The sequence below is a fragment of the Lampetra planeri genome, chromosome 49, assembly GCF_965212315.1.
Source record: "Lampetra planeri chromosome 49, kcLamPlan1.2.h2, whole genome shotgun sequence".
NCBI lineage: Eukaryota > Metazoa > Chordata > Hyperoartia > Petromyzontiformes > Petromyzontidae > Lampetra > Lampetra planeri.
The window spans coordinates 954,977-968,595 of record NC_136155.1 but is presented as its reverse complement, the minus strand read 5'-3'; the positions used below and the strand labels follow the sequence as shown (position 1 = coordinate 968,595).

General features: G+C 48.0%; 1 long non-coding RNA gene across 1 annotated transcript; it reads right to left on the bottom strand.

The window, feature by feature from the left end:
* Positions 1 to 208: 208 nt before the first annotated feature.
* LOC144734019 (uncharacterized) lies at positions 209 to 13,315 on the bottom strand. Its single transcript, XR_013588467.1, has 9 exons — positions 13,162 to 13,315; positions 10,680 to 11,159; positions 10,167 to 10,221; positions 9,381 to 9,414; positions 8,463 to 8,610; positions 8,246 to 8,360; positions 7,534 to 7,667; positions 5,337 to 5,432; positions 209 to 3,926 (listed from the first exon to the last, which is right to left on the bottom strand). It is a non-coding gene; the product is annotated as an uncharacterized LOC144734019 (long non-coding RNA).
* Positions 13,316 to 13,619: the final 304 nt, after the last annotated feature.

Below are 13,619 nucleotides of genomic sequence, written 5' to 3'. Positions count from 1 at the left end.
GATGTAAGGGGTTGGAGATGTAGATGGTGAGGGGAGATGACGTCACGCGACGCTGGTGGGTCAGTGATTGAAAAGTTTTCATTAAGATACCAAAATATTCAAATGTCGTAAATATAAATACAAACTTGTAAAATGTACACAGTCGCCATTTTTTCCACAGAACTTCCGCGGGTTCCTGATAGTTGTACAATAACAAGTCACCAGAAACTGTATTAATAATCATTTATTCAGAGCACATCCATAAACACCAAAATTAATTATCCGTAACCACATCTGCTGTTTATACCATTAGTAATTTCACATGAAGTACAACATGTCAGCTTTGTGTAATGACCGAAATTCGAGAGCACTCGCCCAAAGCAAATATGCAGCCAGACTTCCAGGAAGTAGGGCACGGCCTCCTATTGGTGCAGAGGCCTCAATGGTGATTGGCCGGGAGGCAAGGTTTGAAGGGATTGGAGGAGAGGTTCAAACTGAAAAAGGCGGGAAGCGACGGTTGAGAACCGTTAAGGGAGGAGGACGGTGATTGGCTGGAAAAAAAGACAATGAGAGACGTTTTGAGAGAAGGGGCTCAAGAGGGATAAAAGGGAAGAGCTAAAGCAGCGAGGACGTTGGGGAGAGAGTACGAGCTCCAACCAACAAGCAAGAAGCCGGGCCTCATGTTGGTGCTGTGTCGAATAAAGGGCTCCGAGTACAACGTGTCGGTGTCGTTACATTTGTAACAATGTACCACTCAAGACAATGCATGTACAGGAGTTCTCTTTGCTGGTAGAGAAATATGATTTCAATTATACATCTCGCTTTCTCTTGCAACTCACAGGTGGCCTGTGGTACAGAACAACTCTATCCCTGACCCGCCCTGATTAGACATCTGGGGGAAAAGAGATGCAAAGCTCATCCGATCTCTCCAGTCTAAATATATGTTCTGATTATATTAGGGCTCTTCAATTAGATTATCTTACTGATAGGAACCACCTGGTTCCACCGTCCCATCGTGCATCCAAAAATTGGAGGGGAGGGTGGGGAGGGGAGGGGCTGGGTGGGGAGGGGAGGATGGCAGAGGTTGCAACCGGGTAACCGACACCCGTACCCTACCTGGCTACCCGTACCCGGCCGGGTACCCGTTTGCGACCCTGGTGCGGCCGGGTACGGGTAAGGAATCAAAACCTGTTTGCGACCTCTGGAGGGTGGGGAAGAGCTGGGTGGGGAGGGGTTGGGCTGGGTGGGGAGGGGCTGGTCACCCTTATAAAACTCAACTTTTAGCCTACTCACGCCGGCTTGTGCCCGCTCTCACAGTCGGCCATATTTTGCGGAATACACCACGCCGCCGTTGACCGAGCAACCCAACGTTCCTACCAGCTCCCTCCGCAGGAATGTGTTTAAGAGGGATGAGTGTTCCTCCTGCCCTTCTTCCCTCGCCCCTGTGCTGCCCTGCCCCTCTTCCCCCTGACGGACCTCACCAGGGTCCCCTCCGCCTTCCCCACGTCCTGGCTGAGCTCAGCCACGTAGCTTTCTTCTTTGGCAGACTCAATCGCTCTCTCACCTCCTCCGGAGCCATCGCTTCCTTTTACCGCCTCCACCAATTCTCCAGAGTCTCCAGTAGATGCGTCGCTTCCTTTTACCGCCTCCACCAATTCTCCAGAGTCTCCAGTAGATGCGTCGCTTCCTTTTACCGCCTCCACCGATTTTCCAGAGTCTCCAGAAGATGCGTCACTTTCTTTTACCGCCTCCACCAATTCTCCAGAATCTCCAGTAGAAGCGTCGCCTTCTTTTACCGACTCCACCAATTCTCTTGTGCTGCTGGGTTTTCCAATTGTCTCTCGGGCCTCCCCAGTCTTGTCTGTTCCCTCAATTAACTTGGAAGAATCTTCATCTTCATTACATGTGCTACCAGCTTCTCCAGTGTCCATTTCTTCAACCAAATCTGCAGGTTCTTCATATTTAGGATTTGTTTCCACAGCCGTGCTCAGATTTTCACTTTTGCTCATCTCTTCAAGTGGACAGCAGGCTCCTTCAGTCAAATCCATCTCTTTGACATCATTTTTAAGAGCTTCACTCGCACCCTCAGTAGTGATGCTAGTTTCTTCAACTGCTTTGCCACACTCAACGACAAGCACACCACCCTTCTCACCAGATACGCTGGCCACCTTCTCAGTGTCAGGATCCACTTTGCCAGTTTCTTCAAGGGGCGCAGGTAAGTTTTCTATCGCATCCTTGGTCATCGTACCGACCTTACCAGTTGACTGAGCAAGGTTTCCCAAAGTATTGCCCGTAATCTCCGCTGCCTCGTTGGCGACTTTAACCCCATCGGCAGATTTATCCAAACATGGCCCTTCTGCTCCGCTTATCTTCGCTACATTTCTACTTTGTTCTCCAACCTTACCAATCTTTTTAACCGCCCTTCCCGATTTATTCTTAGCCTTGCCTCCTGTTGCAACAGCCTTGCCTGCTCCAGCAGCCGTGTCTGCTGCTACAGTTACACCTGTAGCCTTACCCATTGCAACAATTACACCTCCTGTTGCAACAGCCTGAGGTGTTGCAACAACAGCCTGAGGTGTTGCAACAACAGCTTGAGGTGTTGCAACAACAGCCTGAGGTGTTGCAACAACAGCCTGAGGTGTTGCAACAACAGGCTGAGGTGTTGCAACAACAGGCTGAGGTGTTGCAACAACAGGCTGAGGTGTTGCAACAACAGGCTGAGGTGTTGCAACAACAGCCTGAGGTGTTGCAACAACAGCCTGAGGTGTTGCAACAACAGCCTGAGGTTTTGCAACAACAGCCTGAGGTGTTGCAACAACAGCCTGAGGTGTTGCAACAACAGGCTGAGGTGTTGCAACAACAGGCTTAGGTGTTGCAACAACAGCCTGAGGTGTTGCAACAACAGCCTGAGGTGTTGCAACAACAGCCTGAGGTGTTGCAACAACAGCCTGAGGTGTTGCAACAACAGCCTGAGGTGTTGCAACAACAGCCTTAGGTGTTGCAACAACAGCCTTAGGTGTTACAACAACAGCCTGAGGTGTTGCAACAACAGCCTTAGGTGTTGCAACAACAGCCTTAGGTGTTGCAACAGCAGCCTTAGGTGTTGCAACAGCCTTAGGTGTTGCAACAGCAGCCTTAGGTGTTGCAACAACAGCCTTAGGTGTTGCAACAACAGCCTTAGGTGTTGCAACAACAGGCTTAGGTGTTGCAACAGCAGCCTGAGGTGTTGCAACAGCAGCCTTAGGTGTTGCAACAACAGCCTTAGGTGTTGCAACAGGCTTAGGTGTTGCAACAACAGCCTTTCCTGTTGCAACAACAGCCTTAGGTGGTGCAACAGCCTGAACTGCTCCAACAGCCTTGACTCGGGCAACAGCCTTTCCTGTTGCAACAGCCTTAGGTGGTGGAACAGCCTTGACTGGTGCAGCAGCCTTGACTGGTGCAGCAGCCTTGACTGGTGGAACAGCCTTGACTGGTGGAACAGCAGCCTTAGGTGGTGCAGCTGCCTTAGGTGGTGTAACAGCCTTGACTGGTGCAGCAGCCTTGACTGGTGCAGCAGCCTTGACTGGTGCAGCAGCCTTGACTGGTGCAGCAGCCTTGACTGGTGCAGCAGCCTTGACTGGTGCACCAGCCTTGACTGGTGGAACAGCCTTACGTGTGCCCATGGCTGTCTTGGCAGCGACATTAACCGCTTTCTTGGTGACCACTCCCACCGCGCTGCCCGCTTCGGCGATCGCTTTCTTGCCCTTCTGAGCCACCACCTTCGTGTTGCCGGCCGGTTTGCTTGCCAGTCCAGCCCGTTTGGGGCCCTCCGGCGCTCTCTCTGCTGCCTGCAGGGCGCCCGACTGGGCCTTGCTCGACTCGACACTCGCTCCGACGCTCTCTTTAAATTTCCGCAAGAGTTCCTCCTCTTCCCTCTTCATCTGTTCCATCTCTTTCTCATAGAGGGCCTTTAAACAAGAGAATGCATCCGCAGAAAGGTCAATGTTGGTTCCCGAATAACAGCTCTGTACACTCTGCAATCAATCGAGCGGTTTCGCATCAATAATGGAAATGAGATAGGAAGTTTGGCATTCGTGCTATTCATGTAGCGCAATGGTGCCATGTTTCAGATACAGTCCGCAGTAGTTTCACAGTAGCGGGCAATGTTGCTGTGTGGCATTCCCAACTGAGTAATTCACAGGTATTTTTTTTTCGAATTTGGTCAATTTGGACCATGATGCTGGCACACAATAACCTGCTCTATTTGAATGTCACGGGATCTTTAAGGTCTACTGTGAAGCAAATGGGTATTTTATGGTTATTACACACTGGCAGTAATAACCAGGGCGGCCTGCTGGATCTGAACTGCGAACCTCTGCGAAAATCTGCAAAGGCGCTACTGCTGAGCCACATCACCACCCCACAAGACTAGTTTTTAGTATTCCAAGCCCTGTTATTACAACTTTATTGTGTAATTAGTTACCAAGTTATTTCAAGGTGACGTTTGGTGGATCATGCAGATTTGAGAAAATCCGAAAATCCAAAATTCTCTGGGCTGTGACATGGTCAGGGAATGCGGACTGGCAAAATGAATCGGAAGTCTCCGAATCAAAAATGTATTTCCCCGAGTAAAGCCCATTAAGTTTTACTCGACTCGGCTGGGGGGATATCATCAAATGATCTCACGGACACTTCTGTGTGGACTTTTGAGTGTTCTTCCCCTTGTAATGCAAGGGGTCTTACTGCTGTTTACTCCAACATGCAAAGCAACGCTTTAAAAATAAATTGACCAAAACACCTCTGTACAGAACCTTAATTTAAAATTAAATAGTACTGAGATTTACCGAGGATTCCTGGGGTTAAGGCATGCAATTAGTATTAATCATGGACCAGTTACCGTTATCAACATAACGCAAGAGTTTAAACGCTTTCACAAAGTAAAAAAAAAGTGTTGATTAGCAAAAGTGCAGGGTTTTAAGAAGGCCTGTCATGGCATAACAAAATGTATTCATATGTACTTTAGGTAAAATAACAATTATTCATAACAGTAGAGGACAACCACAGTGCTAGCTAGCAATGTTATAAATGATCATAGCAATACTTAAAGCTTTCGTGACTGCAGGAATTCATATTCTTTGGGTCTTTCGATAAAGTCACGTTGCGATCGAAACGTCACGATATTTAAATATTTTATAATTTCCCTATTATTTTATACATTTATTATTCACTTCAATTTTTTTTTTTATATCTACGTGACTTTACCGAAAGACCCAAAGAAGATCATAGCAATAATGGGGTAGCATGTGGACAACATTGTCAACCATTTTCAATGGAATGATGATCATAATAATAATGATAGAAAGAGTAAAATGGATAACCTCTTTGTACTTCTCAAACAATTGGATATTCTTCGGCTGGGAGAGGATGCACTTGGCAGCGTGTATGGCAACTTCTTTTCTTTCTTCCAAGTAATTCTAAAACACAAAACAGCGTTTCAGTTCAACACGACTGCGATCGATTCATAACTAATTTTTTGGCCGAGATGGCTGCGAGACTAAAAAGCCAGTGTGTTGTACATCCCCCCTCCACCCGACAACCGAATAAATGAAGTTGTCACGTGAACAAACGTGCCAATTTATTATTTTTTTTTAAAAATTGCAGGTAAGGCCCACTGAGCTATCTAGCTATTTTTCACAAGCGAACTGGCAACAAATAAAGCTCAACAAAGTGGCTCATCACGTGGACATGTATCGCTGCCAAATATTGCTTCAGCACAACGCAGATATGTTGTAGATTTTAACAATTCTGAAAATGATGCTGGTTGTAACTACCAGTGAAACATCCGTACCCAGTTGTTAAACATTGTGGCTCGCTCTCCAACAACATTACCGGTGGTGCTGTAGCAGTAATAAATTGGCATGTTTGTTTGAGTAACAACTTTATTTATTTGGCTGTACCAGGTGGAGTAGGGTGCACAACACACATTGCCATTTTTACTCACGTGGTGAATTGACCCAAATATATATTATCAATGATGTTAATCACGACAGTGCATGTGTAAAATTCACTTCTGCAATTGTTTTCAGTCATGAAACAGCACACGTGCACGTTTCTCACTCGCTACCGAGGCCACCATCTCCCGACTTGCCAGGGTAGGATGGCAGTACAGGATGGCAGTACAGGATGGCAGTACAGTAGTCTCCCACGCGTTTGTCCCACTCATCAAGTGGGGTGTTCCAATGTCCTTGCCAACCTTCTCCACACTGCCCTGTCCTGCGCCAGCTCTCTTTCCACTCCTCGGGCCACCGTGTCCGATCGCACCACAGCCCCCCCCCCACCTCTTTTTCTTTCTTCCTAATGATCTCTTTCCTTCCACACCTTCTGACCCACATAATTGTCCTGCTATCTCTCCACACGACCGAACTGCACCAGCCTTTCTCCGTCATCTTCTCTGTAATTTCTACCACCTTGAGTCTTCCTCTCACTTCTTCATTTCTCACCCTGTCCTTCCTTGTTAAACCCAACATCCACCGCAACATCCTCATCTCTGTCACTGCCATAACTTAGTCCTCCCTCTTTCTTGTACCCCAGCACTCGGCCACATACAACAGCATCGGCTTCACCACCATCTTGTACACTTTTACCTTCTAACAGGATGGCAGTACAGTAAGTGGGATAATTCCCATCCGTACAGGGATTGAGTGTTACACCCCACTCACACATGCAGGGTTTCTACGGGTACTCTGATTTCCTTCCACAAGTATAAACCCTCACTAATGGGGATGGCCAAACATACAGATATAGGACCACAGAGCGTTGGGCCCATTGTTGACACTGGTTGTCTGCTTTTCTGTCAATCTGTCAGCCCACTCATGTTACTCGCCTCCCCCTTCTTTCTCGAGGTGCCGCATATATCACGTGGCTCTCTTTCACACCCAGTGTTAGTGACGACGAACGCATCACCCTCTCCCCTCGTCACTCCATATTTTTTTACAATTACTGCCTGTAATCCAGCACGGTGGAGGCGAGGGTTTGTGAATCCCACAAATGTTCCGGAGCTCACTTTCCGTGGGTGTTAAAGAGGTGCCCTAAACCCTGGATTGTCAGGAGAAGGCAGTACAGCAAAGTGCAGACTAATATCGCATGTTACTTTCTTTATGAATCAGAATATTTATTTATGGAATGGTGTTGCCCCCTCCCACGACTGGGTTTACTCTGGGTGCTCTGGTATCCTCCCACTTGCATTTACACGAATTGGTTGAAAACATCTTAATATATAGAGGATCACAGATCGTGGACAATTGTTGGCAACACTTGCTCACTGCCTGGCTGCTGCCTGCCAGCCCGTCTGTGGTTCCTCAGCAATTGTGAGATGAAATTTGCACGAATGCCACTGTGTGAAACTAAACATTATTATAACACCACCTGCCCACCACTAACATATGCATTGCAAAAAGTGGCTGAGTTCACAACATTTACTTTCAAATATATATACTTTTAATATTTGTCTTATAATCTGGTAAAATACGGTAAGTGCTACTGTATTAAAACTTAAGAAAGACAATTTAGCCTCACCTGTTTCTGGAGTACGTGTGTATTCGAAGCCATGTGCTCATTCAGGATTTTAGAATCGTTAACCAAATAGGTGTTGCAGGCGTGACACCGAATCATGTCTTTAACCTCCATATCATCATCCAATTTTAGCCGTGCTGTGAAAACAGGGCAAAAGACACATTTCTTAAAAAATACACCCTCTTACGCACATGTCATTAATTCATGACCAAGTGGGAGCCAAATGAGATTTGTTAATATAAAGGTTGATCTGGTACACGGTGAATCATCGCGTGGCTAAAAAACCTGGACAGGGTGACATGGTAGGTTCAGTCACAATAACAACAATAATGATGACGACAATTCCTACAGCGCCGTAAAACGGCAAGCCGTTACAACGGTGCTGAACAAGCAACAACAAAAAAAGAAACGTGCGGTCATTAATCCATCGTAATGCGAATGAAAGGAAATGTCACTGGTGAATATCGACAAGGTGAGTGCAGGTTTGGGCGAGTCTTTAAATGAAGGCAGCGAACTCAGCGGCTCGGATGTGTGCCGGCACAGCGGGGGAACAGACTCTGCCCCGTGAACGTGGGCCACAGCTCAGTGGTGTGAAGGGAACGTGGGAGAAAGCATCTCTCTCGTGTAGGCAGCAGCGCAAGACTGCACAATCGCGAAAGCAGCCGTGCAGACGGACACGCGCGCAAAGGGTGCACGAGTCTGGTGGCGTAAAAACCTTTATCAGGATCGCAGGGAATATTCACGGTCGGTTCCATCGTACTTCCCCAGGCACCCTCCTCCCTCAATCGCATCCTCTGCTTACGTTTCTCATTTCGAGCTTTCATCAATTCCTGCGGAAAAAGATCAACGTCACAAGAGGACAAGCACCACCAACGCCCTATTACACGCTTAACCCCTCCTACAATCCAATGCAACGCGGCAATGCGATTTACCCTGAGGAGACGGAGGGCCATGGGGCTCTCGCCAAAGGATTCATCGACGATCCTCATCGACTCGCAGTGTGGCTTGCTCTTCAAGTGCATCTCCAGCTCGTCCTCTTCGGTCGTGCGGAATCGGCACATCGGGCACGACAAGAGATTCCTGTTGGTTTGGGACACCGCCACAGTCACGTGACATGACACCAACAAGGCACCCGGCCAGGTGACTTAGCGGTAGAACAAGCGGCTTGCAGTCCAATCGGTGGGTTGACATTTCAAAACCTGGTTTGGGGCGGGGGGGTTGAATGACTCGACCCATTATCCCTCCAGGGTCAATAAAATAAGGACCGCTCTTTTGGGGATGTCAATCGTGGTTGTCCTGTGGATAAACTCACCCCAGTCACGGGAATCACTGTGACATAAATGCGACAGATTTGGAACGTGATGCTGGCGCAACACGGTCTCTTTTTTTAAAATAACCTTATCATACATTTAACGTCCACTGTGAAGTAGACACCGCATATTCACGGTTAATACACTCGCGGTATTAACCAGGGTGGACGCAAGGCCCAAACCGCAAACCTCTACAAATTCCTCCAACACACAATGACGGGTGTCTACTGCATTGTTGCACGATCCATCAACTGAGCCCCCAAGTCACTACATCAAACACGAGGCCTACACACAGGTGAGACCGTTTACAGGTTGAGGCTCTCGCAGGTGCGGGTCATGCAGGTGTGACTTCTCAACAGGTGAGGCTTAGACAGGCGAAGCATCCACGAGTGTGCCTCGCTAGTGAACACGTCACCAGGCATCCTTCGCAAAGAAAGACAGTGTATCTCACCGGGGGTCAAATCTTGATAAATGGAAATCTGTCCACGTGTCTGCATGGGCACAACGCCCTAACAAAAAATTGTAAAATAAAAGACTCACCTAACCTCTGCCCAGTGTCGCTTTTTTTCGCTCCCTGTAATCCAAAACACGAAAGTTGGACACTAAATGATCAACATCCGTTGCCTCCAGCAGATAGGTCAAACATTTATACACTCAATTGGCAGTATACATAGCAATCATTGCCCCCTACAGGCAGACCAATGCCCCAGGTCACTCTTGCAGCTGATGCTTATTCTGGTCTCTTGGGTTATCACCTGGAGAAACCAAACCAAGACTGCAAACAACTCAGCAGGGGTTGAAGGAAGCGACAATCCAAATAGCAAACAGTGCAGCTGCGCGATTATTTTCCCACTCCGATATGAAATCAATGTTAACTTCCAGGACGATACATGCAGTACTCTTAAAGATTGCGAAAACATCGTATAAATGTGGTTCACTAAACATAAACGTGCCACGAGCCTCCTTATCACTGCAACTTTACGATGCACGATGCTTGCCGTGCACATTGTCAGTTATACACCAAAATTAAGTTCATGAACAACTAAAATTACGATACAATAAAAGAGCTACGTCGTCAATTACTCTTAAAAACATTTTGCAAAGTACTCATTTAATGGGTAATTCATAATTGCTTTTTGGCGCAGAGCGCGTGAGTGAAATACCAATGTGTGTTGAACACCCTGACACAGTTTTTTGACCACAAAAATCCAGCAAGAATCATAATATCAGTTGCAAAAGCTTGCATGTTAAATGTAATGGCTCATAGCAACTTATTTACAACTTGAATTTAGATATTATTATTACTTCAGGTAAGATGTCACATACCTGGGGGATAAACGTCTAACTCCAGTTCATCCGGCCAAAGGTTCACAAAGAAATCCTGCAAGAAAACAAGATAGAGCTCGAAAGACAACCTCGTCGAACGTTCACACATTGTGTTGAAATAACAATTACGTCGCAAATGTATGCACTCAAATCCCTATCGGCAGTCAACTAACCCCAACATCTTTCGCTGCCGATAAAAGGACTTTTTTTTTAGTGTGTTTGGGGGCTCTTCCACTATTGGCTGAAGGCTCCAAGGAATTAGGCCAATTCGACGACTCTGGACAGAAAATTGACACGTTCATTGCTGCGGGTGATGTCCATTCAGTACGCCGCAAGGACACTGCGCCACCGAGTCATCTACGCGCGTCTCGACTCGGCAAATGTGTGCGACGTCAGTGGCACAGCCCGGCTTGTGCTGTGGAAAAACCACCTGGCGCCTCAAGCCGTGCCAAAGCGGCTCGGCACGGCCACGGCGCCGCTTGGTCGTACAGCACGAAAAGTGTCACGAGGTACCTGATTAGCATTGGCGTCATCCTTCAGTTTTTTCGACGGTGTCGCCGCTGGGTCTTCCTTGTCAGTATTTACGCATTTTCTCTTCAGGCTCAAGGAATCGGTCTGGAAGCCCGTGGTACCGGGCATGTCCCATTGCGCTTCGTAATCCCACATGGCCATCTCCAGGTCAAGGGCGTTGGCTGCGGATGAGCCCAGGACTTGAGAAGCGGAGCTCTTTTGATCGCCGCTGTCCTTCTGCTCAGCGGAATGCTCCATGCTAGTCGACCGATCTACGATTAGGTGACTTTGAAGGTCGCACACACACAACCCCTCAAAGCACGGTCAACGAGATGAGATGGAGTGTCGGTCCACCCTCCCGCTGTTTGTTGAAGGCGCTGTGTTCAGCAAACTGGACGCTGATGCGCGGTGAGGTTTGGTGCATTGCCGAGACAGCACGCCACACGCCCGTCCGCTTGTCGAGCTCACAGCGGTCTCAAGAAGCTGTGAACAGAAAGCAAACTTCAAGCTCACACAGGCCACTGCAACACGGTTTCATAGAAATATAAGGAAACTAACGATTATGTTTATAAATTACCAGACCTATACACAAACAGAACACAATTATTCCTTAACCTTATTACGATTCATAGAATATTTTTTTAATGAAGCCACCTAATTATCTGGTCAAATATGAGTTGCTAGTACGATCCGTCAACCGACACAGCCAAACAAATTCAACCGCCATGTGTACAAGCGTTTAACACGCCATTTTTTATTTATTGTTGCAGATCACCGGTAAGTTGAAGCGCAATTCTCAACCAAATTTAGAAATTAGATACAACTGACCCTGGATTTTTATTCGAATTTATGATGCATGAGATTGTCTCAAGTGAAATGCCGTTAATCTAATTGCTGATTTTAAATGAGAATTGCTCAAAGGTGAGTTAAAAAATGTACAATTGGTGCGTGGCTAAACGCTTGAAACAACACTGCGTTGAGAACTATCTGTGTCTTGACAAAAGGGCTTCAATAAACATACACACACAGAAATCGACAGGTATTTGTTTCATCTTAAATGTATGTGTTGCAAAGGGGGCATATGAACATTCAGTGATGACTCAACAAAAAAAATATAATCGTCTGTCCTTCATGTCAGATATCCGACCTTTTCACAAAATAATCTCCCCTGGCCAATTAACCGCCTTACACCCAGGGCAATATTTATGCATGGCTGTTCATCACTAGTAGACTTGTGTAACTAACCATCAGTAGGCCATAGATGGAACATTTCAGAAAAAACCACAGGAGTGCCATTGTGGCCATGCAAGCAACACGAAGGGGACCATCAAGCCAACCAAGAGACCCACAAAGATCCACAGAGATACGGTACAGTGACCCACATGTATACCTACGTGACTTTACCGAAATAGCCAGAGTATTAATCCTTGATCGTTTCTGCGTGGATTAAATATCGACCGTTCTATAGGATTCGGGGGGGGGTGTAAAAAGAATGCGTGCGTACAGGGAGGGGGGGAGGGGGTCAAGTTTTGATAGATTTTTGCGTGCGTACTAATAGTTAAGGGCGCCGCGGTGGCTAGATGTGAACTCCTTCGCCTGATGTACAGGAGGTCGTGGGTTCAATCCCGACCCTGACGCCCGCTGCTGCTGTATATGTGGAGTCTGCGGTGTCTCTCTCTCTCGCGTGGATTTTTCTCCGGTTTTACCCTCCACGTTTAGAATCGACGTCACGACGCGTTCAGAGGATTTGGCTGCTGCTGCTATAAATGTTCACACCGGGGATGCTGATACGCCGCCAACTTCGTTGGGATATCATTTGTGATGTCCAGGTCGCTTCTAAAAACTAGCTCAGTGGGGCCTTACCTGACAAAGTAAAAAAAATTGTGACATTTTATTGACCCTGAACATGTTTTTCATATTCACGGCTCATCTTAACGTAAAATGTATTACGCTTTGGAGAATACAATTGGGGTCACGGGACTTGTGGAGCACCCTGCGAGCCGGATACCCCCCCCCCAACCCGGCCGGCCCCCCCCCCCCATACAACCCCCCCCCATACAACCCCCCCCCCAACAACCCCCCCCCATACAACCCCCCCCCATACAACCCCCCCCCATACAACCCCCCCCCAACAACCCCCCCACAACCCGCCCGGCCCGGCCCCCCCCACAACCTGCCCGGCCCCCCCCCCACAACCCGCCCCCCCCCACAACCCGCCCGGCCCCCCCCACAACCCCCCCCCCCACAACCCGCCCGGCCCCCCCCACACCCCCCCCCACAACCCACCCGGCCCCCCCCCACAACCCACCCGGCCCCCCCCCACAACCCCCCCCCCCACAACCCGCCCGGCCCCCCCCACCACCCCCCGTGGCACGCGAGGAGTGAGCGACCTTAGGCCCCCGTGGGGTTTCGGGGGAATTCGACTTTTAACGGCACCCAGAGTGCTTGTAGCGACTTTATTTAAAAAAGTCTCTTGAATACTCACAAGGCGTCTCGGGTTGGCTCGCAGAGAATGTAATTATCAAAATAACAACATCAACACGAGACTTTCCTCGGCGTGTAACTCGCGGATCCAACAATCGCCTCACGCTAGGCAAGACGGAGGCTTCGGACGTGCGTGATGACGTCATCACGCATGACCCGTCTGGCTCTTTCATTGAGTGCAACGTCATCACGCAAAGGTTGGCCAGGCTCCTTCGTTGAGTGACGTCATCACGTCGTGTTTAGCACGTGCGATAATCAATTCATAGATTATTTACACTGAGGATACCGAACATTGATATCACTGGATATCATTGAAAAATAGCTGTTTGGCTCATCGGATTCCTCGTTTAAATATTGTGATTAGAGCGTGTATTACGTCATCACGTTTCTGACGTCACCTCAGGAAATTGTGCATGAAACTCGGATGACGTCATCCTATCGCGTTAAAACCCCGAAACG